The sequence below is a fragment of the Geotrypetes seraphini genome, chromosome 7 (genome assembly GCF_902459505.1).
Source record: "Geotrypetes seraphini chromosome 7, aGeoSer1.1, whole genome shotgun sequence".
NCBI classification, from domain to species: Eukaryota; Metazoa; Chordata; class Amphibia; order Gymnophiona; family Dermophiidae; genus Geotrypetes; species Geotrypetes seraphini.
In genome coordinates this window covers 133,426,252-133,452,531 of record NC_047090.1, presented here as the reverse complement: position 1 = coordinate 133,452,531, position 26,280 = coordinate 133,426,252, and the positions used below count along the sequence as shown (strand labels likewise).

Here is a 26,280-nt window from a genome sequence, read left to right as displayed (position 1 = left end):
GATAGGTTGTATCAAGAGAAGCTACGTCAACAGGAAGCCTGAAGTCATGATGCCATTGTACAGAGCCATGGTGAGACCTCATCTGGAATACTGTGTGCAATTCTGGAGGCCACATTACCGTAAAGATGTGCTCAGAATTGAGTCGGTTCAGCGGATGGCCACCAGGATGGTCTCGGGGCTAAAAGGTCTCTCGTACGAAGAGAGACTGAACAAATTGCAGCTCTATACTCTCGAGCATAGGGAGAGGGGAGACATGATTGAGACATTTAAGTACATCACGGGACGGGTCGAGGTGGAAGATGATATCTTTCTTCTCAAAGGACCCTCGACCACAAGAGGACATCCGCTCAAACTCAGGGGAGGGAAGTTTCGTGGAGACACCAGGAAGTATTTCTTCACGGAAAGAGTGACTGAGCATTGGAACAAGCTTCCAGTGCAGGTGATTGAGGCCCGCAGCATCCCAGACTTAAAGAATAAATGGGATACCTATGTGAGATCCCTACGAGGGTCATGCCAAGGAATAGGGTCACTAGGGTATAGACTTGAAAGAGTGGGTCAGTAGAGTGGCAGTATAATTATAATTATACTTAAGGGGGTCAGTAGACTTAAAAGGGTGGGTCAATAGTGTGGGCAGACTTGATGGGCTGTAGCCCTTATCTGCCGTCATCTTTCTATGTTTCTAAAAACACTATCACAGCTTAGTAAAAGGAGCCCTTAGTATAAGAGGGCCAAAATTTGCAAATTCTGCATGTTTTTTTTTACATTTAAACAATATTTTATTATCCAGAATTTCAGTACAATTCAGTATTCTCATTAAACTATACATGAGAAAACAAAGAGCCTTCAAGTTTTTCTCGCTTAGTGACTTTCTTTTAGCAGCACACCTTCATAAAAGCCCACCGTGATGAAGTTTGTTTAGCTTGTTTTCATAGCCTTTAAGTTGAAAAACATTTCTGAAAGCTGACATATTTCAATAAATTCAAAATAAAACAAACTTTTTTCTATCTTTTGTTTATTTTTCCATTCACTTAAGTTGCAGAGTCCCTTTTCTGCTTTTCTTTGTTTTTTCATAACTGTCCATTTTACATGTTGTCCCTATCTGTCCTGTCAGCATCTGTGCCCCCTGTCTCTATCCTGAGCTACTCCCCTGCATCCATCATCTCTCTATCAGAATCAACCCTTTTCAAGCAATATCCCTATGTCTAGCAGTCCTTCTATGCCCGTCTCAATGCTATCTCCCCATCAAGCACTGCTTCAATGTCTCTGTCTCTATGCTCAGTCCACATCTAGGATCTCTTTTCTATGTTTCTGTGCCTCTCGGCGTGCAGGATCTTCCACCTCTGAGCCAGCCTCTCTTTCCTACCCCCTCAAGCCTACACCTCTCCTCTCCCGTCCCAAGCCAGAATATCTCTCTCTACCCCAACACTCCCAGCCAGCATTTTTCATTCTATCTCCCCCTATCCCCCCTAAGCTAGCATCTCTCTCCCTATTTGTCCCTAGCCATTATTCTGTCTTCTCCCTATGCTTCCTGAGCCATGTCCCCCAAGCCAGAATCTTTCTCACCCCTGCCCCCCCCCTGAGCCACCATCTTTCTTATGCCTGTCCCCCGCAGCCAGCATCTTTCTCACCCATCCCCCCAGCTAGCATCTCTCATTCTCTCACCCCTGTCTCCCCCTCCTCCTGACAGCCTCTCTCACTCTCTCTCCCCTATCCTCCCTAGCCAGCACTCTTCCCATTGTCCTCAATCCAGCATTCAGGGTACCTCAGCAACAAATCGAAATGGCAACCTGCTTCTAATTCTTTAGGCTTCTCTCTATGGTCCCATCTGAAGAAAGAGGAAGTGACTTAATCATGGGCAGGACTGTGGTAGAGGGAAGCCTGCAGAGCCCACACAAGCTAGCCAAAGATGTTGTGGAGGTGATGTGGGCCGCAGAGAGGGAGTGCCAATGGATTTGAGCCACAGATATTCTGCGCAAATTCTGCATTGTGCAGAATTCCGCCAGGAGTAAACCCCAGGACTAGATCAACACTGTAGGGAAAATCTGGAGCCTATTTACAATCCTAACTAAAGGCATATCTGAGTGTTGCAAATGGCACAGTACGTCCAAGAAACCAAAAGTAGAAAGGTTTGGGATAGTGATGTGCAAAACATAGAGTGAGGCACTGTTTTTTTTTCTTCCCATTTAGAAATAATTCCCTGACTATGCCTGATAACAGGTTTATTTTTGGAACTTGGACCTTTTAGTCTTATGCTTTTAGTTTTCTCCTTGTCACAATGCTGCATCCTGCCATAAAGATAGTGCTGATACTGATACTGTAAATTAAACCACTTCTAGAGGGCTATTTCTTTACTAAATCTGGGTCAGCAGCTCCAACAGAAGCTTTATAAAGCAACTATTATAAAACCAACCAAGAGAATATGTTCTTTGTTAATAGATTCCCTTTCACAGGATTCTATAAATATTCACGCAGTTGAACTCAACAAACATATGTCAAAGTTTCCTAATTAATTAATTCTGGGAACCATATTACTGAAAAAGAACATTTGCTAGAGCTGCTGGTTTACACATTGAAAGATCATTAGTAGCAGTGAGACTGTGCTCTGGCACAAAGTTGTACAAATCTAAAATGAAATATGTTTTTTCAGACATAAAACAGAAGATCATTCCTATCACTGAGACCTAGATGGAGTGATTTGCCATTTTTGTTATAAGTGTCAGTAGTGGGGAAACCATATCAGCACAAATGAAAAAAAACAACTAACACAAACAGGCCATTTTACCCACAGTGCCCTAATCAAACTTCAAAGCTGCATACCAAGCAATAGCTTATCAGCAAACAGGTGAACTCAGCCTCTACAAACTCTGGAGACAAGGTCAGACTGCATGTTAGTTGGACACTGGTTTAAAGCAACAGCACCAGTAAAACATTTGCAGCTAATTCAATTGACAGTTAATATACACAGAATCATTGAAAGTCTTTAATTTGATTTCTCGTATTTCTGAAGCACTAGTTGTAAGACTCTAGTTGCCTAGACTCTAGAGTCATGGAGATCCTGGGGAATGGGGTTCAATTCCCACTGCAGATCCTTGCGACCCTGGGCAAGTTATTTAACCCTCCATTGCTTCAGGTACACACACAAAAAAAAAAAAAGGAACTGAATGGGCTTCAGTGCATTGGCAGTAGGAGAATCATTACCACAGCTTTTTAAAAGGGACACTTAGATTATGAGCCCACTAGGGACAAAGAAAGTACCTGCATTCAGTATGTTCAGCACTGCACATTTCTAGTAGCACTATAGAAATTATTAGTGTAGAATCCTGACAGCAATACAAATTCAATGAACCATCAGTACATAGTGTAGCTTTACCTGCAGGGAGGGTGACAATTTTCAAATAGCACACTTGGGCAATGGCGTTCTTCAACTGGGTGATCAGAGAATAAACTGAGCATGTGCACTGGATGTGGTCTACTTAGATTGCAGCAAAACCTCGGATACAGTTCATCGTAGGAGGCTTATGGATAAACTGACCAGCCTGGAGATAAGGCTTCAAGGTGGCGAACTGGATCAAGAAACGGGGAAGTCATGAGGCAAAGGATGTCGAACACTCAGCGATGGGTTATTCCAAAGTGTACTTTATTGGACAACAGCACTGTATCAAACAAGTGGACTCGACACAGGCAGGGTTTCGGCAATCTTGCCTGTGGCAAGAGTCTATAATAGCTGCTCTCTCTTCTTATAAATGCTTGTATGGACACAAACAAAAAAAAAAAACAGGTGAATCAAACGTGGCTACGGCAAGCTTCTGAGTCACAAGTAGTGAACTGGATCAGAAATTGGTAGACTGACAGACAATAGAGATTAGTGGATTAAATGGAATTTACTTGGAAAAAGACTAGTAGAGAAGTTCCTTAGGGATCAGTCCTGGGAGCAAGTCTGGGCAATGCCTTTTTAGTAATATTACTGAAAGGTTAGACGGTGACACAAAGATTTGCAACAGAGTGATGATAACGCTCTTATACAAGACACTGGTGAAGCTCCACTGTGTTCAGTGTTAGAGACCATATTTTTCTATGAATATAATAAGACAAATCTGCTCAGAGAAAGGCAACCAAAATGGTATTGGGCTTTCTGCTGTACTAGAGGATGTATGAGAAGATCAGTGGTGCAGCTAGGACTGAATGGGGCCTGGCAGAAAAATTGAAATCATTCTCAGGATAGTGGAGGTGGTGGAAGGCTATTTCCCAAAGCTGAAATTAGAATTACAATTAAAAAGAAACAACCCTTTTTTCCTACCTTAATTGTCTGACAATTGCTTTAGTCCTAGAGTCTCTCTTCTGCTTTTCTCAACTCTCTCAAGGGTTTCCTGTCTTTTTTACATTAATTTATTTTAAAAATTTCTTTTCTGCCTACAATCTAGATGGATTACAATAAAACAAAGAATATTTCACATAATCTTCACAAGAAAACAAACTGCAACAAGTAATCCTACTACATCATTCCCTCTTCTAAAATTTCAAATATAAAATCTCACAAAGACATTTCAATCAAAAAAGAATATTTCAAATTTCTCTCTAGAAAAAAAAGCTCATACAAATAAGTAAGTTTTCAGTTCCTTTTTAAAAGATTTTAACTCCCTACATAATCTCAAATGACTTGGCAACTAGTTCCACAATCATGGAGCTGCAACTGAAATTGCTGTTCTGTGTCCTTTGTTTTCACAATCTATCTTTCCTGAGTGCTCCTATCTGTCCTATCCAGCATATGTGTCCCTGTCCCTTTCCTCCCCCAATTTTTAGTATCTCTTATATCTCCCCTTGTACCCAGTATTGCCTCTCTGCATCCATGTCCCTTTGCATCATCCACTACTGGTGGATCCACTACCAAAGGAAGGTCACTTCCAGAGGGCTCTCTCTTCTATGTCCATGTCTGTCTCTATGTACAGATTCTCTCTTTCATTCCTCCTGCACCCCACCTCTTACCCCCTACCCTTCCTGGTCTGGCATCTCTCTCCCTCCCTCTATTGGCCAGCATCACACCCTCTCTCTCTTACCTCTGTTGGTCCAGCATCACACCCTTTCTTCTGCACTAGAGAGCTGCACGGGAACGGGGACGACGGGAATCCCGCGGGACCCGCAGGCATCCACGGGTTCCCCCTTTGGGTCACGGGGATCCCGTGGGGACGCCCCCTAGGGTCGCGGGGATCCCGTGGGGACGCCCCCTAAGGTCGCGGGGATCCCGTGGGGACGCCTCCGAGGGTCGCGGGGTTCCTGCGGGGCTGGATGTACTCAGACGCGCGGCTCTTCTCCCTACCTTCTCTGCTTGCAGCACAGAGCCGAACGGAAGTCTTCCCGACGTCAGCGCTGACGTCGGAGGGGAGGGAGGGCTTAACCAAAGCTGGATGTACTCAGTCGCGCGGCTCTTCTCCCTACCTTCTCTGGTTGCAGCACAGAGCCGAACGGAAGTCTTCCCGACGTCAGCGCCGACGTCGGAGGGGAGGGAGGGCTTAAACAAAGCCCTCCCTCCCTCCCTCCGACGTCAGCGCTGACGTCGGGAAGACTTCCGTTTGGCTCTGTACTGCAGGCAGTGCAGGTAAGGAGGAGAGTAGCCTCGCGGTTCGAGTGGCTACCAAGGGAGGGGGCGGTCCGCCCCGCCACACCACACCCCGCCCCGGTTGCAGCACAGCCGGCCAGGTCCCCTTACTTTTGTGGCACTTCCCCGACCGACCGACAACAGCCCCGGTCCGACAATCCTCCCTGCCCTGTAGCCGCGAATCTAAATTATCTTCTTACAGCAGCTGTAATAAGGTAATTTAGATTCGCAGTTAAGGGCAGGGAGGTTTGTCGGACCGGGGCTGTTGTCAGTCGGTCGGGGAAGTGCCACAAAAGTAAGGGGACCTGGCCGGCTGTACTGCACCCGGGGCGGTAGAGAAGGAGTGGGGAGAAGGACGCTGAAAGGCCATGGGGAAGACGGGAGGAGGGGGGGAAGGACTCTGAAAGCACTTGAAGACAGAGGAGGGTGAAGGACGCTGAAAGCACATGGGGAATACAAAGGGGTGGAGAAGGACGCTGAAAGGCCATGGGAAGGGCGGGGGGGGGGGGAAGGACTCTGAAAGCACTTGTGGAAGACAGAGGGGGGAGAAGGATGCTGAAAGCACATGGGGAAGACAAAGGGGTGGAGAAGGACGCTGAAAGGACATGGGGAAGACAAAGGGGTGGAGAAGGACGCTGAAAGGCCATGGGAAGGGCGGGGGGGGGAAGGACTCTGAAAGCACTTGTGGAAGACAGAGGGGGGAGAAGGATGCTGAAAGCACATGGGGAAGACAAAGGGGTGGAGAAGGATGCTGAAAGCACATGGGGAAGACAAAGGGGTGGAGAAGGACACTGAAAGGACATGGGGAAGACGGGGGGTGGGGGTGGAGAAGGACGCTGAAAGGCCATGGGGAAGACAGAGAGGGAAAAGGACGCTGAAAGGACATGGGGAAGCAGAGGGGGGAGAAGGACACTGAAAGCACATGTGGAAGACAGAGGGGGGGAGAAGGACGCTGACAGGACATGGGGGAAGATGGGGGGGAGAAGGACGCTGAAAGGAAATGGGGAAGAGAGAGTAGGGAGAAGACACTGGCAGGGAAGAAGACAGATGCCAGACTATGGGGGAGCAGAGAGAAGAAGATGGGTGCCAGACCAATTTGGAAGGGGGAAGAAAGGGAGAGGCACAGTAACAGAGCAAATGGAAGATGCAGAAGGAAGAGAGACAGTGGATGGAAGGAATTGAATGAGAACATGAGGAAAGCAGAAACCAGACAACAAAGGTAGGAAAAGAATTATATTTCTTTTTTTTTATTTTGCTTCAGGGTAAAATAGTATATTAGTTGTGTTGATAAAAATTTATAAACATTAGAGGCTCTGGTAGAAACCCATTTGCAAAGTATGTATTCTTCCCAATTAATATTTTCAAATTAATAAAGTCTTTTTGCTTATTTGTAAATGGGTTTCTACCAGAGCCTTTAATTCAGTAGCATAATTAAATGAAATAACTATTTCTGAAGTTTATATGGACGGGCGGGGACGGAGGGGATTCCTCGCGGGGACGGGTGGGGACGGAGGGGATTCCTCGCGGGGACGGGTGGGGACGGAGGGATTCCTCACGGGGACGGGTGGGACTTTGGCGGGGACGGGTGGGACTTTGGCGGGGACGGGTGGGATTTCTGTCCCCGCGCAACTCTCTATTCTGCACCCCCTTGTCAGCATCTGTCCCTCTCTCCTCCTCCCCTGTGGTCCAGTTCTCTCTTTCTCTCTTACTTTCTCCACCCAAGGTCTAGTATCTCTTCCCCTCTCTTCCTCTTCTGCTTTGCTCCAGGTCTGGCATCTGTCTAGCCCAGTGAAACTCGCAGCCCAGGGGGCCACATGCGGCCCGCCAGGTACTATTTTGAGGCCCTCGGAATGTTTATGATAATCACAAAAGTAAAATAAAACAGTTTCTTGATCACGTCTCTTTAGCTATAAATTACAATATTATTATTACGACTTAGCCAAAAGGAAAGATTTAAAAAACTATAAAGAGTTTTACCTCATGCAAAACTGTAATTTCTTTAATAAGACATTAACTATTTTTTCTCTGGCCCTCCAAATACCTACAAATTGAAAATGTGGCCTTGCAAAGGGTTTGAGTTTGAGACCACTGGTCTAGCCCCTCACCTGTTCCCTACCAGTCTTCCAAGCACTGCACCATGTTACTGGCAGAAGCCATGGTGAAAGTGGCCTCTCTCTGGCCAACAAAGCCTTTCCTCTGTGCAGCCTACCTCAGTTGATTTATTTGGTTTTATATACTGTCCTCCCCAAAAAGCTCAGAACAGGTTACAGCTTACAATCATAGTTTTACAATATATAGTTACAACATAACATTACATAGGCTATTCTCTAGACATTGCATAGTTTTAGAGGAATCTTGGGTAGTGTCACTTTAGAGTCAATTATGCAAATTCCTGCATAGAGGAAAGGCTTCACCAGCTAGAGGGATGCCACTTTTACCATGGCCTCTGCCAGCAACATGCTGCAGTATTTGGAGGACTGGTGGGGGTAGAAGAGACAATGCTAGACAGACACCGGACTCAGGAACAGGGAGATGGAGACAGAGGGAGGATGCAACATCAGGTGGCCTGGGCATTTTGCCAGGCTCATTCAATGGTAGCTATGACCCTGGAGAAGAGACCTACATATTGTCATGTGCAGTGGATATTGACAAAGGAAAAGACTTCACTAGTAGGATTCAGAGGAATCCATAAAGCATTTGTTCAAATACACCAATAGTACTTTTTTTCCATATACTTGTTCAGTTAAGGTGAAATGCAAAGCAATAAAGTAACCAAGGTCTATTGACAAAAAATAAAAAAGCTGCCTCAGGGCCAGGAGCTAGATGCATTAAACAGGATCAGTAAGATCACGTGGGTCCTATCTGGTCCAATCCAATTTTTGGCCGATTCTTAGCTGATTTTAAAACAGCTATTGCTGCACTAAAAATTTTGCATGCAAATGATTCACATGGAAGTTCATTGTAATCCCCGTCTCTCCCGTCGGATTGATCATTGTGAGAGCAACTCTCACTCATGTGCAGAGCCGGCAGGTGAAGCCCATGAGAGGCAGGGGATACCACCTGCCTCTCAGCTGTTTGGTCACCAAACTTCAGGATTGCAACCGTCACGTTTGAAAGTCACTCAGAGGTATAGAGTTCTTCAAGAAGAGAGTTGCAACTCTCTTCTTGAAGAACTCTATACCTCTGAGTGACTTTCAAACGTGACGGTTGCAATCCTGAAGTTTGGTTACCAATTTGAATGAGAAGACAGTTCTTTTATTTGAACTCTAATATTTTTCTGACTTCCACTAATATTTAACTATTAGTACCCCAGTGACATTATAAAGAAATTCTCAGCTGTTTGGGGCAGAAAACCTTTTTTTTTTTTTTTTTTTTAAATAGATACAAATGCTGTATGTGTGTTGCACACACACAATATGTGCCCCAGTAAAAAAAAAAAGAAAAGAAAAGAAAAAGAAAGAAGAAAAAAGCCCTCCCTGATAATGGCCCTCCCTGACAAACCGGCACTGGGGACCGAACCCCCCCCCCCCCCATGCCAGTGAAAATTGGCATGAGGGATTCCCACTCAGGCCATGCCAACCCCCCCCCCATGCAAGAAAAAATTGGCAGGATGGCTGCCCACTCCCTCCTGCTAACAGAGGGCCACCCATGCCAGGTGCCACCCCCCAAACCATCCCCTACCCTCACCCCCCAAGAAAAGGCAGGGAATGCCCATTCCCTCCTGCCACCGGATGCTCCTCCAAAACTCCCCCAAACCTCCTCCAGTACCTTTATCTGAAGAGAGGAGGAGGGAGCAGTGGCATAGCAAAAGTGAGAGGTGCTCAGGGTGGTAGCACCCCTCTCCTGCCCTCTTCTCCACCCTCCACCTCCACACGCTCCTTCTCTGCCCCCTCCTGCTCTGACATCAGGGGCAGGATCGTGACAGAGAGAACGTGCTGCTGAGGACGACGGGCAGCTGCAGGGATTGCTATATCACCAGCGATCCTGCAGGCTGCTGTATTAGCTGCTTAAAGTAAGAGTGGGGAAGCTGGGGGAACATGCAGGCTTGCGGGGGAAGCAGGCCTTTGCAGTGGGGAGGAGGAGGAAGAGTGCCTTTGTGGCAGGGGGCAGGCCTTTGCGGGGGGAGGGGGGAAGCAGCCCTTCATGGCAGGGAGGCAGGCCTTTGCAGAGTGAGGAGGAAGAAGAGTGCCTTCGTGGCGGGGAGGCAGGCCTGAGCAGAGGGAGGAGGAGGAAGGAGTAAGAGAGGGGAGGGGAGATGCCAGACCTGGGATGAAGTGAAGGGAAGAGAGAGACCAAACCAAAAAGAGGGGGAGGAAAGCAGAGGAGAGGTTCTGAACTAATGGAGAGAGGGAGAGAGAAATGCAAGACCACAAGGGGAAGGGTACAAGAGAGATAGATGCTGCTCCAAAGTAGGTGGGCAGGGTGCAGGATGGCAGGAGAGATAGTAGGAGAAAGCAGGTATCTGGGGAAGGGGATACAGAAGGCAAGGAAGAGAGAAAGAAGAAGCTGGATATGGAGAGAGATAAGATGCTGGGCATGGAGGGAGCATAGGAACAGGGACACAAGGGGGACAGTACTGGAGAAGAGAATAGGGACAGGGACACAGAAGAGAGATGCTGAATGAAAGGGTAGTTGAGAAAAGGAGAGATGGTGGATCTGTGGATGGTGGGGTCCATTGCTGCAGCTGCGGGGGGGATGGAGATGAACAAAAGGAAAGATGCCAGACCTCCGGGGGAGGAAAGGGAAACAGAAAGAGGACAGAGATGGAAAATGGATGATAAGCACGGAGAAAGAAGAAAGGAGAGCCTGATCAGAAGACAACCAGACCAACATGATTTGAAAAATTATCAGACAACAAAAGGTAGGAAAAATAATTTTATTTTCTGTTTTGTGATTACAATATGTCAGATTTGAAATGTGTATCCTTCCAGAGCTGGTGTTAGACCGCAAACGTGAGCTAGGATTTAACAGAGAAAGGAAAAGTATTTTTTGTTTATACCACAGGACCAGTGTGGGTAGGAGAGGGCAAAAGGAGTGAAGAGGCTATAAAATAAACCTACCAGGATGTTTGGAAAAAACCACCCAATTGGGCAGGAAAATCGAATCGAAAAATCAATTCAATAGACTGAATTGAATCAAAATTTTTTTTCCTGAATCGGGCAGCACTACTTAAAACCTCTTTAAAGGGGCATATGAGACCTAGACCCAGAGCATGACATACAATTCACCGCATGCCCTATTTGTCCTTTCCCTCCCCACTACTTTTTTATTTTTTAAGCAATGTAATCCTACCCTTTTGTATCCAATGTAGATGTTTTTGTGATTTGTCTAATATTTTATTTGTGTATGTAATACCCCCTAGTTTGTTTTACATTTTTTTACCATTGTATGATGTAAACCACTTATGAATGTAAAGCGGTATATCAAGCATTAATAAACTTGAATAATTTTCAAAAATTCTTGCACATGGGCACAGTTCAGAGGGATTTTATCTTTTCACTGATTTCCATAGGGCAAATGCAATCTTTTCTCTTTCAAAATTGCCTAGGGAAACACATACCCACAAAGACTTGTGAGTACTTTTTCTATGTAAAACATAGGAATACATGTGCTATTTCCAGAGCCAGTTTTACCATTGGACCAGGTGAGTCTCTGGCCCAGGGTGCTGGTAATTAAGGGTGACAAAACACCTCACCTGGTCTTCCCTCTGCCATGTCCCTCCTCCTCTAATGCAATTTCCTGTGGGTGGGACACGGCAGAGGGAAGGCCTAGGGGCTGTCCTGTAGAGGCTTGAGAGAGGTGATGGAGCCACAGAGAGGGGGACAGAGCAGATGGAAGACAGGACCAGGGGAGATGAATACTAGACCGAGGGAGAGAAGGATGCTGAACCGAGGGGAGGATCAAGAAAGGAGGTGGAACTGGAAGTGATGTGATGGGGGCACAGCCACAGCAAGTTAGCTTAGGGTGCCACTATCCCTTGAACCAATCCAGAGAGAGTTACAATAATCTAGATTTGAAATGACTAGTGAATGAATGAGAATGTTAAGGGATTTTGCGTCCAGAAGCAATGAAAGTGAACGAATCATTTTAAGCTTGAAGAAACATTTCCGTACTGCTAAACTGATTTGTGCATGGAAGGAGAGTCTATCGTCCAGATCAACCCCTAAGAGTTTAATGATAAATACAATTTGAAGTCCATTTAACCTCTAAAATTTATTGCATGTTTAATGTGTTCCCTGATTGAAATGGCATGTGTAACAATACTGCAATACTTCAGCCAGCCCAAGCTAAACCACAGCAGAAATAGTTCCACCCAGACCAGCAGCAGGTGCCAGGCATCAATCTCTAGGCATGCTGGCAACATGGTACATGTATACTTTATACCTCTGCCTGCATGCACAGTCATCCTTCACCACAGAGCTTAGGAAAAGCATGACACTGAAAGTCAGATATTGTGTAAATATCCCCTTTGAAGGTTATCGGAATGGACTGCACTTTGAGAGTATATAGAAAAGACCCCCCCAATACACACACACATACACATCTCCAGTTTCTAGAAAAGGCAGTGATATAGTCTGCAGAGCACATAGACTGCAAGGAGCTGTTTTGAGTAAGGCAGCAGCTGTTGACCTAAAGCAGGCTTTTGTAAGCTATCTTCTTCTCTCCAAAGGTCAAGAGAGGATATAGGAAGTCTAAAGCGTTCCAGTCTTATTTTCTTAAAACTCTTTTAGCTGAGGAGTGAAATGAAATTTTCAACTGGGAAGGAAACTATCTAAGTTATAGAGTGTTATTTTTGTTTTGTTTTCATTATAAAGGAATCTGGACTCTTCACAGCAACAATGTGCTATGATATATCTTTTAAAGGGAGGGGAAGTTTCTCTGCTGAGTTAGTGTACAAAGTAACAACAAGGGACTTGGGTGTGAGAGAAGAGACATTGAGGAAAGGTTGCCCTGCAGAAGCAGTGCAGAAATAAATGGCTAGATTCACTAAAGATAGCAACTCAATCGCTGTAGGCCAATTCTCCAACAGTGATTCACTATCAAGTTTGCAGAGGTGCAAAACATTTGCATGCAAACGCAACCAATTCAATTGCTCAGTGAGTGACTGACACATGCATGGAGCCCTAACATTCCCACTGTTTTCTCTGCTGTTCAGTGTTTGTGGGATCTTGTCCTGTTGGATTCTACTTGTGGTGCCCTAACAGCAGTGACAGGGAAAGCAGCCTCCTGTCACTGCTGTTAGGACTTCTGTTTTTGATTTTCTTTTTTTTTTTTTCTTAAATGGCACAGATGTTGTGCATGTGTTAAACACGCAGCATCTGTCCCATTAAAAAAAGCTCCCCCCCATACACCCCCGAGCCACCATTCTACCCCAAAAAGATGGCAGGATGGATGCCTATTCCCTCCTGCCATCCCGATTGACTCACCACCCTGTGCTAAAACAGCAGGAGGTATGTCCACTTCCTCCTGCCAGGAAAGACCTCCCCCCTCTCTTTCCCCCCTTGAAGAAAAAGGCAGGAGGGATGCCCACTCCCTCCTGTCATGAAGGCGCCCAATCCCATCTTCCCCCAAAAAAGCAGGAGGGATGCCCACTCTGTCCTGCCACCGGAGGCCCCCCTCCTCCTCCCCCTCCAGGCCCCTGTGTCCCATACCTTGAAAGTTGAGAGCAGAAGGTACTGAAGACACCTCCTGCTCCTCCTCTCTCGACGATGATACTGGGCCTAAGGCCCTGGTTGGCTCAGACACCTCAGGCTCCTCCCTTGGGAAGGGCCTGAGGCATCTGAGCCAATCAGGGACTTCCTTAGCAAGGAGCCTAAGAAAGTTCCTGATTGGGGCCTGATTGGCCAATCAGGGACTTCCTTAGGATCGGTAAAACCCTATGCTAAATAGCCAAGCGATGTATGTGAATCAATTGCTTGGTTATTTTGCATGGGGTTTTACTAATTTGCATGGGTTGGATCAGATCTGAAAATGGGCAATTGAGGGGGAAAACACGTGGTGGGCCATTTAGTGAATTGGGCCAGTTAGCAGGGATCATCGCTAAACCTGTGAAAACAGGTTTAGCGACAATCGCTGACTTTAGAGAATCCTGCCCAAAGTCATTCAGGCACCCAGGGGGTATCATAAGAAGTTCAACCCAGGACACACCCAGCCAGTCAAGTTTTCAGAATATCCACAATGAATATGCATGAGGTAGATTTGCATCTCAAGGTGGAAAAGCATGCAAATCTATCTCATGCATGTTCGTTGTGGATTCTGTGAAAACCTAACTGGTTGGTTGTGCCCCAAGGACTGGGTTGAGAAGCACTGTACTAGATCCTGCATGAGAGAAGCCAAGAGATCCTTCTGTTTTCGTAACTTGTGAATGGGCAAATGTAAGAAATAGATTCAACATCAACTACAGCAAAAGAAGGAAAGGGATTTTTAGATTTAGCTCATATCTTTTTTTGGTAATAGCTCAAAGTGAATTACATTCAGATATAGTAGTGGTTCTTAACCCAGGGCACACCTTATCAGTCAGGGACTGATTTAAACAGAATTGTTTTACTGCCAACTACTATTGTATTTACAAGCTTGGGATAGCCTGGATCCCAAAGGTAGAACGAGTACAATATCGAAAATGGAGAACCAGAAAACAGAAATCTGTCATTTACTTTATATTTGTTACATTGTATCATCTATGTATTACTTTGTAATAAAACACTAGCTTATATTTATTTTTAAACTAAAATTATATTAAAATAAAAAAGTTAAATATTATGTTCTGGTAGAACTATGTCCAAAATAGAAAACAATTCTTCCGTTCGTCCCTATCCCCAGCCTTCCTCTCCACAGTACTCGAGAGGCAATTTGTGTGGGGCAGCAGGTTAGTTCCCAGAGCGGGCTGATATGAATCAACAAATGATACTTGTAGTCACTTCTGCTCTGCTGATATGACTGCAGTTGAGAATGGCTGGATTCTGGATGGGTAGGTGAGAGTGATTGTCTCCTGGGGTCCTGGCTGGCTCACACTTCGAAGAGTTGGCACTAGTGTAGAAGCCAGCCATATAATGCATGTGAGAGGTAAAGCTGAAAAGGCAATGAAATGGTGCTCTTTCTCTCTGAGAATCATGAAACCAAAGGGCAAGGGGGAGTCAGAGAGAGGAGATGTAATGGCTGGCTGGCTGGCTGGCAGGGCAGTGGGAGGTATATGCGTCAATGCTGAGCAGCATGATTACCAAGGGGGAGGGAAGGAGATGGAAAGAGAAAAGAATCTTTAACTTTTGGTCTGCTGCCAGTTTCAAAGCTGACTCAGTTAAGCATGGGGCCTCTAGGATTGTGGGGCCCTGTGCAGCTGCTCCTGCTTAAGTTGGGTCCTGCTTGTCAGAATTCTGCTAATGTAAACCCTAACTCAAACAACTGAGGCTTTTCCCCACCATCTTGCACACACTTCTGCAACATCCCAAATCACACTGGGGAGCAAAAAGTCAGGTCTGAAAATCAGACTTGTGTATCCTGCATTGCAGTCCACAACACTATGTCATCCAAAGCCAGCTGAAAGAACAAAACAGAGATGAAAGGAGGACACTGTGCCGCAGTAGTTAAAGCTACAGCCTCAGCACCATGACGTTGTGGGCTCAAACCCATGCTGCTCCTTGTGACCCTGGGTAAGTCACTTAATCCCCCTATTGCTCCAGGTACATTAGATAGACTGTGAGCCTGCCAGGACAAACAGGCTGTTTTGTCATAATTATTTCAGGAGTGCAAAATTGAGCTGTAAATCTTGAAGAACCTGTCAAAGCATCAAATTGATAATGTTTAGCCCAACTGAAGGGTGTGAAATTTAGGTCAGACATCAGCAAATGTAGATTACAGTAGGTGTGGACAAGAAAATGACATTACTTACTTCTTGCAGGTGTGCTCCTCATATTCTTATTCTTCGGTAGCATCATCATTTGGAGCCTATGTGGGAAACGTTCCCAGCATACTTTCTCAAAGTTCTTATGTTCTTATCAAGACAAAGTTAGACAAGTTCCTGCTGAACCAAAACATACGCAGGTAAGGCTAGACTCAATTAGGGCACTGGTCTTTGACCTAAGGGCCGCTGCGGGAGCGGACTGCTGGGCACGATGGACCACTGGTCTGACCCAGCAGCAGCAATTCTTATTTTCTCAAAGCTTTTGGCAACACCATGCAGTTCATGTGCGTACCTTCTCACCTGCTGCTGCCACACTGAACCAGTTTAGCCTATTATGGAGAACTTTTAGAATTCAAGCTTCAAGAGGAGGTGAGTGGATGATTAAGGATATCCATCTTGCTGTCCTCGAAGCAGTAACGTAGTAAGGGAGGGGCGGGGGAAAGTGGACTGCCCTGAGCGCCATCTTGGTGGGGGCGCTGGCACCTCCCCACCCCACGCCATGCTCGCACCCTCCCTTCCTCCACCCCCACCCCCCGTACCTCTTTAAATCTTTGCCAGCATGAGCAACTACTTTGGCCTGCTGCTCACTCTGGCCTGGCTCCCTGTGAAATCACTTCTGGGTCGCAGGGCCAGGAAGTGACATCAGAGGGAAAACCAATGCCAGCGTGAGCAGCAGGCCGACGAAGCTGCTTGTGCTGGTGAAGATTTAAAGAGGTATGGGGGGAACGGAAGGAGTGGGAGGTGCCACTGCCTCAGAGGACACCTGATACAGGTAAGTAACTTCATTTTGTCTGAGAATAAAGCAGGATGCAGACATTCTTACTCTTGGGAATCTTTAGCTACCAGGCTGCTTTTAATAAAAATAGGGATAATGATTAGGCATGCAAGAGGTATGGCCTAAGAACAATGCAATGAATACATCAACAGTAGTGAAATGTAAATGAATGAACTGAAGTCTACATTGCAACTTTGCAAATTTCCTCTATGGATGCTGGCCTCAAGTGGGTTTTTAACACATCCACAGCTCTCACTTTATAAGTCATGACATGATCTTCCAGAGTCAGCCCAGCCAATTGAAAATAGTACATTTGACAAGGACAGCCCCCAAACTGTTTAGATCAAAAGAAAAGAGAGGCTGGGTGGATGTTCTGTGAACTTTAATCTGCTATAGATAGAAGGCTAAAGTTCTCTTCCAGTCCAGTGTGCAGTGCACTTTCACCTGGATGAGCATGTGGCTTTGGGAAAACTGTTGGCAGAACAATCAACTGATTAAAATGGAAATCCAATATTACCTTAGGAAGGAATATGCACAAGACCACTCTGTTGTTGAAAAACTTGGTATAAGGTGGATCAGCTACTAAGATCTGTAGCTCATGGGCCCTGTGGGCTGAAATGATTGCCACCAACAAGACTTCCAAGTCATAAACTGCAGATGGCAGGTGTCAAGTGGCTCAAAAGGAGATTTCATTAGTAGGGTTAAAATGATGTTTTGATCCTATGGCACTGTAGGGGGCTTAATGGGAGGCTTCAGTAGAAGTCAGCCCTACATGAAGCAAACAAGTAGAGGCTGAGCAGAGATGGCCTATCTTCCAGACAATGATGGTAAGTTGCAACTTCACTGGGTGAACCTTAAAGTTGGTCTTGAGCCTTGAATATGACAAATGCAGAAGGTATTCAAGCAGTTATTTAGCAGGACAGAAGAAATATCTAGAATCTTGCCCTCACACCATATGGCAAACCTCTCCCATTTGAAACCATAGGACCTCTTAGAGCAGTGGTTCCCAATCCTGTCCTGGAGGACCACCATGCCAGTTGGGTTTTCAGGATAGCCCTAATGAATATGCATGGAGCAGATTTGCATGCCTGGCACCTCTATTATATGCTGATCTCTCTCATGCATATTCATTAGGGTTATCCTGAAAACCCGACTGGCCTAGTGGTCCTCCAGGACAGGGTTGGGAACCACTGTCTTAGAGTAATTTCTTCTAGAAGCCAACAGAACTTGGGAGACACTATAGAACAGGAATGCCCACACTTTTTGGGCTTGTGAGCTACTTTTAAAATGACCAAGTCAAAATGATCTACCAACAATAAAATTAAAAAAAAAAAAACAATAACACAAAGCACACTGTATGCCAGGGGTGTCAAAGTCCCTCCTTGAGGGCCGCAATCCAGTTGGGTTTTCAGGATTTCCCCAATGAATATGCATGAGATCTATTTGCATGCACTGCTTTCATTGTATGCTAATAGATCTCAAGCATATTCATTTGGGAAATCCTGAAAACCTGACTGGATTGCGGCCCTCGAGGAGGAACTTTGACACCCCTGCTGTACACAGAGAAAATGTTAATTATCATTTATATTCCGGGGTTTTTTCAAAGAGGTCAAAGCAGATGACTCTATGCACTGTCACCTCAGTAACAACCATACAAAAATAGACAAATATACCCCATCTCCCTTTTTACTAAACCATGATAGCAATTTTTAGTGCAGGGAGCTGCACTGAATGCCCCGCGCTACTCTCAACGCTCGTGGAGGGGCATAATCGAAAGGGACATCTAAGTCCATTTACGTCCATCTCGCAAGTCGTCCAAAGTTAAAAAGAGCCTAAGACACATTTTCGAAAATACGTCCAACTTTTTTTTACTTTCAAAAATCATCTAATTATATGTCCTGCCGATCTGATTGTCCAAGCCACTAAATCATCTATCTTTATACCACATTTCCGTCCAAGTCCAAAATGCCTAGAACAAGCCCTATTGGACGTGGGAGGGGTCTGCAAAGTGATGGACTGCACACCCAGACATGCCACCTAAATAGTGGGATACCTTACAAGGCACTGCTGTGAACTTCACAAAAAGGGTGCCATGGCTTCTCCTCACTACAGCTTCCTTATAGGTGACGATGAGCCCCCCAAACCACCTCCAGAATCCCCTAGAACCACTTATCTACCACCCCAATAGCCCTTATGGCTGCAGGAGCTACTTATATGCCAGTAAAAAAGGGTTTGGGGGGTGTTTAGGGCAGTGCATATGTTTCAGTATCAATGCAGTGCTTATAGGGGCTTATGGGCATGGGTCCTCCTCTCTATGGGTCCCTAACCCACCCCCAAGATGACTTAAGCTGCCTCTGGGCTGGACGACTAGGCTTTCCTATGCCAGGTGGCCAAGTGATGATGGTCGGGAGGCTGAAATTTAAAGTTGTGAATAAAATTTTTATGGGGGTGGGGGGTTGGTGATCACTGGGGTAGTTTGTGGGGGTCTGTGTTATGTGTTTGCAGTGCTTATCTGGTGAGTTTAGGTGGGTTTTTGTGACTTAGACCATGTTTTACATGGTCTAAGTCACAACGTCCAAGTTCTGTCTAGGCTCTGTTGTTAAACTTTCGGTTATACATGCTGTATGACTAAGTCTAAGCCGGCCCACGTCCCACCCAACTCCTGCCCTCGACATGCCTTCCGAAATGCCCAGTTTAGCTTTGGACATTGAGCGGTACTATGAAGGCCTAGGTCATTTAGAAATACGTCCACAACCCATTTTTATTATCGGCACTTGGACGTTTTTGAGAAATGTTCGTCCAAGTGCTGACTTGGGCCGATTTTTGGACGTTTTTCTGTTTCGATTATGAGCCCCATAGACTCCCTGCACTAAAAACCGCTATTGTGGTTTAGTAAAAGGGGGCCATAGTGCAAAATATAGACAGCAGATATAAATTCTCATAATGGACACATTTTGATCACTAAATTGAAAATAAAGTCATTTTTTCTACCTTTGTTGTCTGATTTCATGAGTCTCTGGTTGCACTTTCTTCTTCTGACTGTGCATCCAATATTTCTTCCCTTCTTTCAACCTGTATGCTTCCTCTCTTCCAGACCTCATTCTCTCCCCCAACTTTTTCTTCCTCTCTCCCGACCTCCCTTTCTTTCTGTTTCCCTTCTTTCTCCCTGTCCTCCCCCAAGACACTGCCGCCGCCATCGGGGAACAGGTCCCCAAGCCACCGCCACCCCAAGCTCTTCCTGCTTCGGGCCGAACAGCATTCTTCTCCCTTACGTCAATTCTGCTGTCGGAGAGGAAGTTCTGGGCCAATCAGGCGATTGGCTGGCCCGGAACTTCCTCTCCGACAGCAGAATTGATGTTGGGGAGAGGAAGGCTGATCGGCCCAGTAGATTATGAAGGCAATGCGAGTCTATCACGGAGCCCAGGATTGATGTATTGGGCACCCCTGATCTAGAAGGTTCAGGGAATTCACCCCTCAACATCCATGAGAGCTAGGGATTGGAGATCAGGTTATAGAAGGAATCCCCCATTCTGTATGATGCGAGCTGGGAAGCTCTCCAGCCTCTTTGGAGCTCCTGAGGCAAGCTCCAGAAGTGGGAACCAGACCTGCCTAAGCCAGTAAGTCGTGATTAGGATCAAGGTTACCTGATCCAGTCTGAGTTTTACAAGAGTTTTCACTATGAGAGGTGTAGGTTCCTGATCCTGTTTGAGCACCATTTATAAAATTTACCTCATTATGACCTCTGCCAATCTATACCAACTACTCAGCTCTATAATCTCTTCCTTACCTTCACAGATCATTTGTTTCTCTTGTACTTTCTTAAATTCAGACACTGTCTTCATCTCCATCTCCATCTCCATCTCCATTACCTTAAGGAGGCTATTTCATGCATCCACCATATAGCGTTCACCAGGAATGGCTCAAAGCAATCTGCTGCCTGAGATGAGGGATGAACTGACACCCCTATCCCTGAGCATCCAAAATGGGTGTTGAACACGGGCTGCCCCCAACTATTAGGCAAGACTGGCCAGCCTGCTATGGCAGCAGCTTCTTAGAGGGTAGTAGCTTCAGTAACACAGTAAATGACAGCAGAGTCTCACAGCCCACTCCTTTTAGGTCCAGGTCTCCCCATTTCCCCCTCCACTAAGTCCATCTCTTCTTCTCCCCCTTTCACATCTCTCCCTGACTCCCTTTCATCCCTTTTGTCATCTATCCCTAGCCTGATCCCTCCATCCTTCCCCAAGGCCATCTCTCCCTCTCCTGCCCCCCTCCGTCCATCTCTCCCTATGCCCTTACTTTGGAACATAGCTTAAGAATGTTAAATCTTAAGAGTGTTAGTTTTACCATCTTTGGGAAATTTTTCTCCTAAAAAAGTTAAGTATACACTGGAGGTATTACAGCTACCTACAAATGATCTACCAATAGTATAATCTATTTACCTGATATGAGAATAGTTTCTAATGGAGTTCCTGAAATCATTTTGACCTCGCTGAAAATGTGAATTCATCTGTATTGCTTCAGGCAACATTGCTGGTGTCCAATATCTTTCTTCAGGCAGCACTGTTGAGGGAGTGGCATCTTGCTGCCAGCCAGCCTACCTGGCTTTCTCTGTCACTCCCCTTCCCGGCATCTAATGCTTTTACCCTACTCCCCCATCAGCATTTTTTCCTATTCCCCATCTCCCCCCACCCCCCTTGTACTTTCAATTTGTCATAAAAGTTGCTGGGCAGTGGTAGCAATTCACAGAGCTACCCTGCTGCTGGTCCCAGTGTCTTCTCGCCACTGTGGCCTGCCCCAACAGAAACAGAAAGCTGTCAGAGAGGGTGGGCTGCAATGGAGAGAAGATGGTGGGACCGGCAGCAGGGTAGCTCTGTGAATTGCTACCGTTTCCCGACAACTTTTATGACAAACTGAAATTAGATAGGGAGGAACGGGAAAAATGCTGAAGGGAGGGGGGGGAAGAAGGGTGAAAGCATTAGATGCTAGGTAGGCTGGCCAGCAGCAAGATGCTGCTCCCTCAACAGTTCCATCTGAGGCCGCTGCCTCAGTTAACCTCATTATAGGGCCACCCCTGACGCTAACCAATCTTTCAGCAGCCAGATCCCAATTCTCACAGTTGTTGAACTGCAACCTGGAGTTTGGGATGCTCTGCTCTAAAGAAATATATCCTTTAATTACCCTCCTTCATCCTTAATCTATTACCCTAAATCTTACTTGTACTAGATCAATGGTCTCAATCCCGTTGCAGGGCCACATTTTGGATTTGTAGGTACTCGGAAGGCTTCAGAAAAAAAAAAAAAAAGTTAATGTCTTATTAAAGAAATGACAATTTTGCATGAGGTAAAACTCTTTATAGTTTATAAATCTTTCCTTTTGGCTAAGTCTTAATAATAATATTGTAATTTATAGCTAAAGAGACATATGATCAAGAAACTTTTAATTTTGAGATTATGATAAACATACTGAGGGCCTCAAAATAGTACCTGGTGGGCCGCGAGTTTGAGACCACTGTGCTAGATGGATACTTTGTATGCATAACCTGCATTTTACAGACAATATTAATCATTTTGAGAGGTGTACAGGCCTATTTTACATAGATTGCCAACATTGAAATTGAGATGTCCAGATCATGACACACTCAAAATATTTCAGGCCTTTATGCTATATTGTGTTAGGAGCGTAATGCAGATTTTAATACACACTAACAGTGCAGCACTAACTGCTACAAAGTACCGTATTTTCACATAGATAACGCGCACCCGTGTAAAACACGCACACGGGTATAGCGCACAAAAAACACATATTTATGTACATAAATTTTGATATACCGCGCACACCCATATACCGCGCATGCTGCCCGACTCCTTTCGCCTGCCCCGACTCTCCTCTGGAGACCCCGACTCTATTTTCGCCCGCCCCGACTCTCCTTTCCTCCTTGAAGTCCTGTCCCTACCCTGAAAGCCTGATGCCCCCCCCCGACGTCCGATTCACCCGCTCGCAGGACCGCTCGCACCCCCACCCCGAAGGACCGCTCGCACGCACCCGCACCCCCACCCTGAAGGACCATTCGCACCCCCACCCCGAATGAGCGCTCGCACTCCCACCCCGAAGGACCGCTCGCACCCCCACCCGAAGAACCGCTCGCACCCCCACAGCCTCACCCCCCTCCCCCATGGAGAAGCTGTCTACCTTGTTTCCGGATGCCAGCGAGCCCAGCTGTTTTCTCTGCCGGCGGTCCCGCCCCTTCTCTGAGCCCTGCTGCGCTGCTTTTTCTTCCGGCGGTCCCACCCTTTCTCTGACATCAGAGAAAGGGCGGGACCGCCTGAAGAGGAAGCAGCGCAGCACAGGGCTCTGAGAAGGGGCAGGACCACCGGCAGAGGAAGCAGCTGGGCTGGCATCCGGAAACAAGGTAGACAGCTTCTCCATGGGGGAGGGGGGGAGGCTGTGGGGGTGCGAGCGGTCCTTCGGGTGGGGGTGCGAGCGGTCCTTCGGGGTGGGAGTGCGAGCGCTCCTTCCGGGTGATGAATCGGGCGTCGGGGGGGGGGGGGGAAACTATGTAAAAAAAATTTTGTACAACGCGCTCACGCGTATAACGCACAAGGGTATGCGCGGTTTGTAAAAACCACGTATAACGCGCGCGTTATATGCAAGAAAATACAGTAATTGCCACAATGAAAACCCTAAATGAAAATTCTTATGGGAATGAACAGGGAATGGGTGGGGATAGAGCTTTGCAGTTAACACAGAGATTGTTACTAACATTTAACTGTATTCACAGCAGAGAATAAGATGCATTTAGATACACGTCCAGAACTGTGACTAACTGTATTTTGCATTAAGAGTCGTGCCATTAAAAACAAAACAGACACACATTAGTAGCATGGCTGATTTCCCCTTAAGGTTACTGCAGAAGTTTTGCAGCCACTGTACATTAATTGCAAATCTTTAACATGGTTTAGTAAATAAGCTTCTTCCAAGATAATTTTACAAGTACTTATCATGGGCTTGTCTCCAGTCGTGGTACATGGGCTTGCATGCATCTGAGAAGCTGAAAGCCATGCCATTGGTAGTTTCACTACCAGCAGGGCCTCCCAAGGCGGACAGGTTTCAGTGGAGATGTCAGACTAATGATGTACCACCATTCTCGGCAGCAGCAGCAGCAGCAGATGAGCAGTGTTGAAAGCAGAAGATTGTGTTTGATGTGATAGTGGTGATATTGAATTTATACAGTGATGAAGAAAGGCCTGTATTCTGCCACAAAAACTTGATCATTTTTATCAAGTTGCTAGGACTCGAACACAGTTTGATAGCACCTAATACACACACACACACCCCTATGATAACATACCGGTAGATACATATGTTGTGCTTATCTATAATATGCTTATATAAAATTACTCCAGGGAATGTAGGCACATTCATTTACATCTTCTCTAAGGCAGGTTTAATTATGTGCATGTATGTGCTGGAAAGAATAAGTATATTTACGTACAGTGTCTATAATGAATTCTATCCTCGCAACAGGAGTTTCCTGTCTTATGGAAATCTGCTATAGTTCAATCTGGATCTAGCTTTCCTGTGGAGACATTAAAAAAATTTGGGCATAATATTTTTGGGAAAACATTTTTCATATCCACCATATCTGTTTCAGCGTTATTTCTCCTTAAAAAACCTGTGTAATGTTGGCACTGATACCTGCAATTTAACTGATCACAACCCCTAAAGCAAATCAACATTAGCTTTTTAGTTAATGTGTAACTGAGGAACTGTCACATTCTTATTTACTAAATAGTAAAATTGTTACTTTTGTAACACTGCTAACCACACCCTTAGTATAGTTAACAAAGGCACTCCCACTTATAAACCAAATTACATTACAGCCACACTAACCTGCATACAAAACATTAAATCATTTGCTAATCCCTCCCTTCATGGTTGTTTCAGGCACTTTCTCTCCTACAGCTGACTTGCCTAGCCCAAAAAGAGGTGGATTGCTATTTTAGGGAGTGACTGTCACTGTAAAGGGTGTGGAACGGCATAATTAAACCTCTCCTATACTGCATTATCCAAGTTAGTTTCCAATACACACCTATCCTGAAGAATTGGTCTAACTCAAATAGTGCATCCAACTCCAGTGCATAGTCTTTGGCTTATTTCCTAATTTTCAAAAGCATTTGAAAAAGATGTAAGGCCTATTATGTGAAATGGAAATTCAGGATTTTTTTTCCTATGCATCAGTTGATTTCCCCCCCGGACATATGCTTCATCTCAACACTAAGAAAAATGTCCAAATATTGGTCACAAGATCGTAGTGTAAGTGGTTGTTGGTTCCAGAATATAAGTACAGCACTGATTTTCCAGCAACATATGATTAGGCACCTCCTTTAGTTTGGACAAAATTACAAGCAAGAACTTCAAATTCCCTTGCCCACCAGACCAGTTTACTGGGTAACCCACAGATGGCACCAAGTGTAGCCATGCTCACATGGATTGTTTAAACTGCAGAGATGCACAGGAACTATATGGAGGGCATTTTATTGGGTTTCCAAGCTGTTTAAATGAAGCCTTTGATGGATGTGAGAGGGGAGATATCAGGACCTGTACTGCAATTATAAAGGTGACCATCGTTGGTTCAGCAAAACAGTTAATCTGTCAAGATTTTGGAACCAGGGGAGCCAGAAAATTGGTGGTGTACTAATATACATACATACAGAAAAAAAACAACCCATGTTTGTGTGTATATATAGTATATATCTATATCTATCTATATACACATACATATGGGGGGAGGGGGGGTCCTAGGAACAAAAGGACCAAATTTAGGGATCAAGTGATCTTCTTTTAACAAATTTTGTTTCTGGCAAGTTCTTAATATACCATTTTCTATAACCCAAATATAACAGAACAAAAAAAGATACAAATTTGAAACTTTATAAGTAGTTGAATTTGAATTGTAATAAAATAAACTTATTCATCTTTCAAAATAAATTGTATTTTGTATTGCAGTGAAACTTGTAACAATCGTACAAAACAACAGCAGAATGAAAACCTGAAAGCACTGTTACAATTACCATAAAACTGGTGAGGCAAAGTATTTATACTGGCTGGTTGATGTAATCCATTTCAGTGCTGTTGTGTGGACTATAAAATGTATTAAACCAAATTAAAGGGACCTTTTATTAAGATGGACTATGGATTTAGCACACACTGATTAGGAGGAAGGAGTGGCCTAGTGGTTAGAGCTACAGCCTCAGCACCATGGGGTTGTGGGTTCAAATCTGGCACTGCTCTTTGTGACCCTGGGCAAATCACTCAATCCTTCATTTCCCCAGGTACATTAGATAGATTGTGAGTCTACTGGGACAGACAGGGAAAATGCTTGAGTACTTGATTGTAAACTGATAACTTTGATAGACAGTATATAAATACAGATATAAAATAAATGCCACAGCCTATTGTATACTTAATACATACTAATTTTGTCAGCGCTCTAAATCTGTTAACCCACCTTAGTAAAAAGATCTCTACATCTGCTTCATAGCTGTCAGACAGATGAGCAAAAGGAGCTGAATAACAATCCTTGAGGACATGCTGCAATGAAAAGGGAAGTCCTACAGTGGAGGAGTAGCCTGGGGAACTGGGTTTGATACCCAACTGTGATTCCTTGTGATTCTGGACAGTCCATTGCCCAAGGTTTTTTTTTAAACACACCCATTACATTATACATAGAAACATGATGGCAGATAAAGGCCAAATGGCTCATCTAGTCTGCCCATTATGATCCCACTAAGGACAAAAAAATTACCTGCATATAATAATCATAAATCACTTTGGTTGTACCACAGAAAGGCAGTATATCAAATCTAAGACTTTTTTCTTGATCTGACACAGTGGGTGCCATAGGAACATGATGGCAAATAAAGGCCAAATAGCCCATCCAGTCTGCCCATCCACTATCCCCCCTCCTCTCCCTAAGAGATCCAACAAGCCTGCCCCATGCTTTCTTGAATTCAG

At 45.2% G+C, this 26,280-nt stretch overlaps 1 long non-coding RNA gene across 1 annotated transcript; it reads left to right on the top strand.

Annotated features, from left to right (window-relative positions):
• Nucleotides 1–14,803: 14,803 nt before the first annotated feature.
• Nucleotides 14,804–25,521, top strand: LOC117364355. The gene is made up of 3 exons (XR_004540220.1): nt 14,804–15,240; nt 15,489–15,631; nt 25,273–25,521. It is a non-coding gene; the product is annotated as an uncharacterized LOC117364355 (long non-coding RNA).
• The last annotated feature ends 759 nt before the right edge of the window (nt 25,522–26,280 follow it).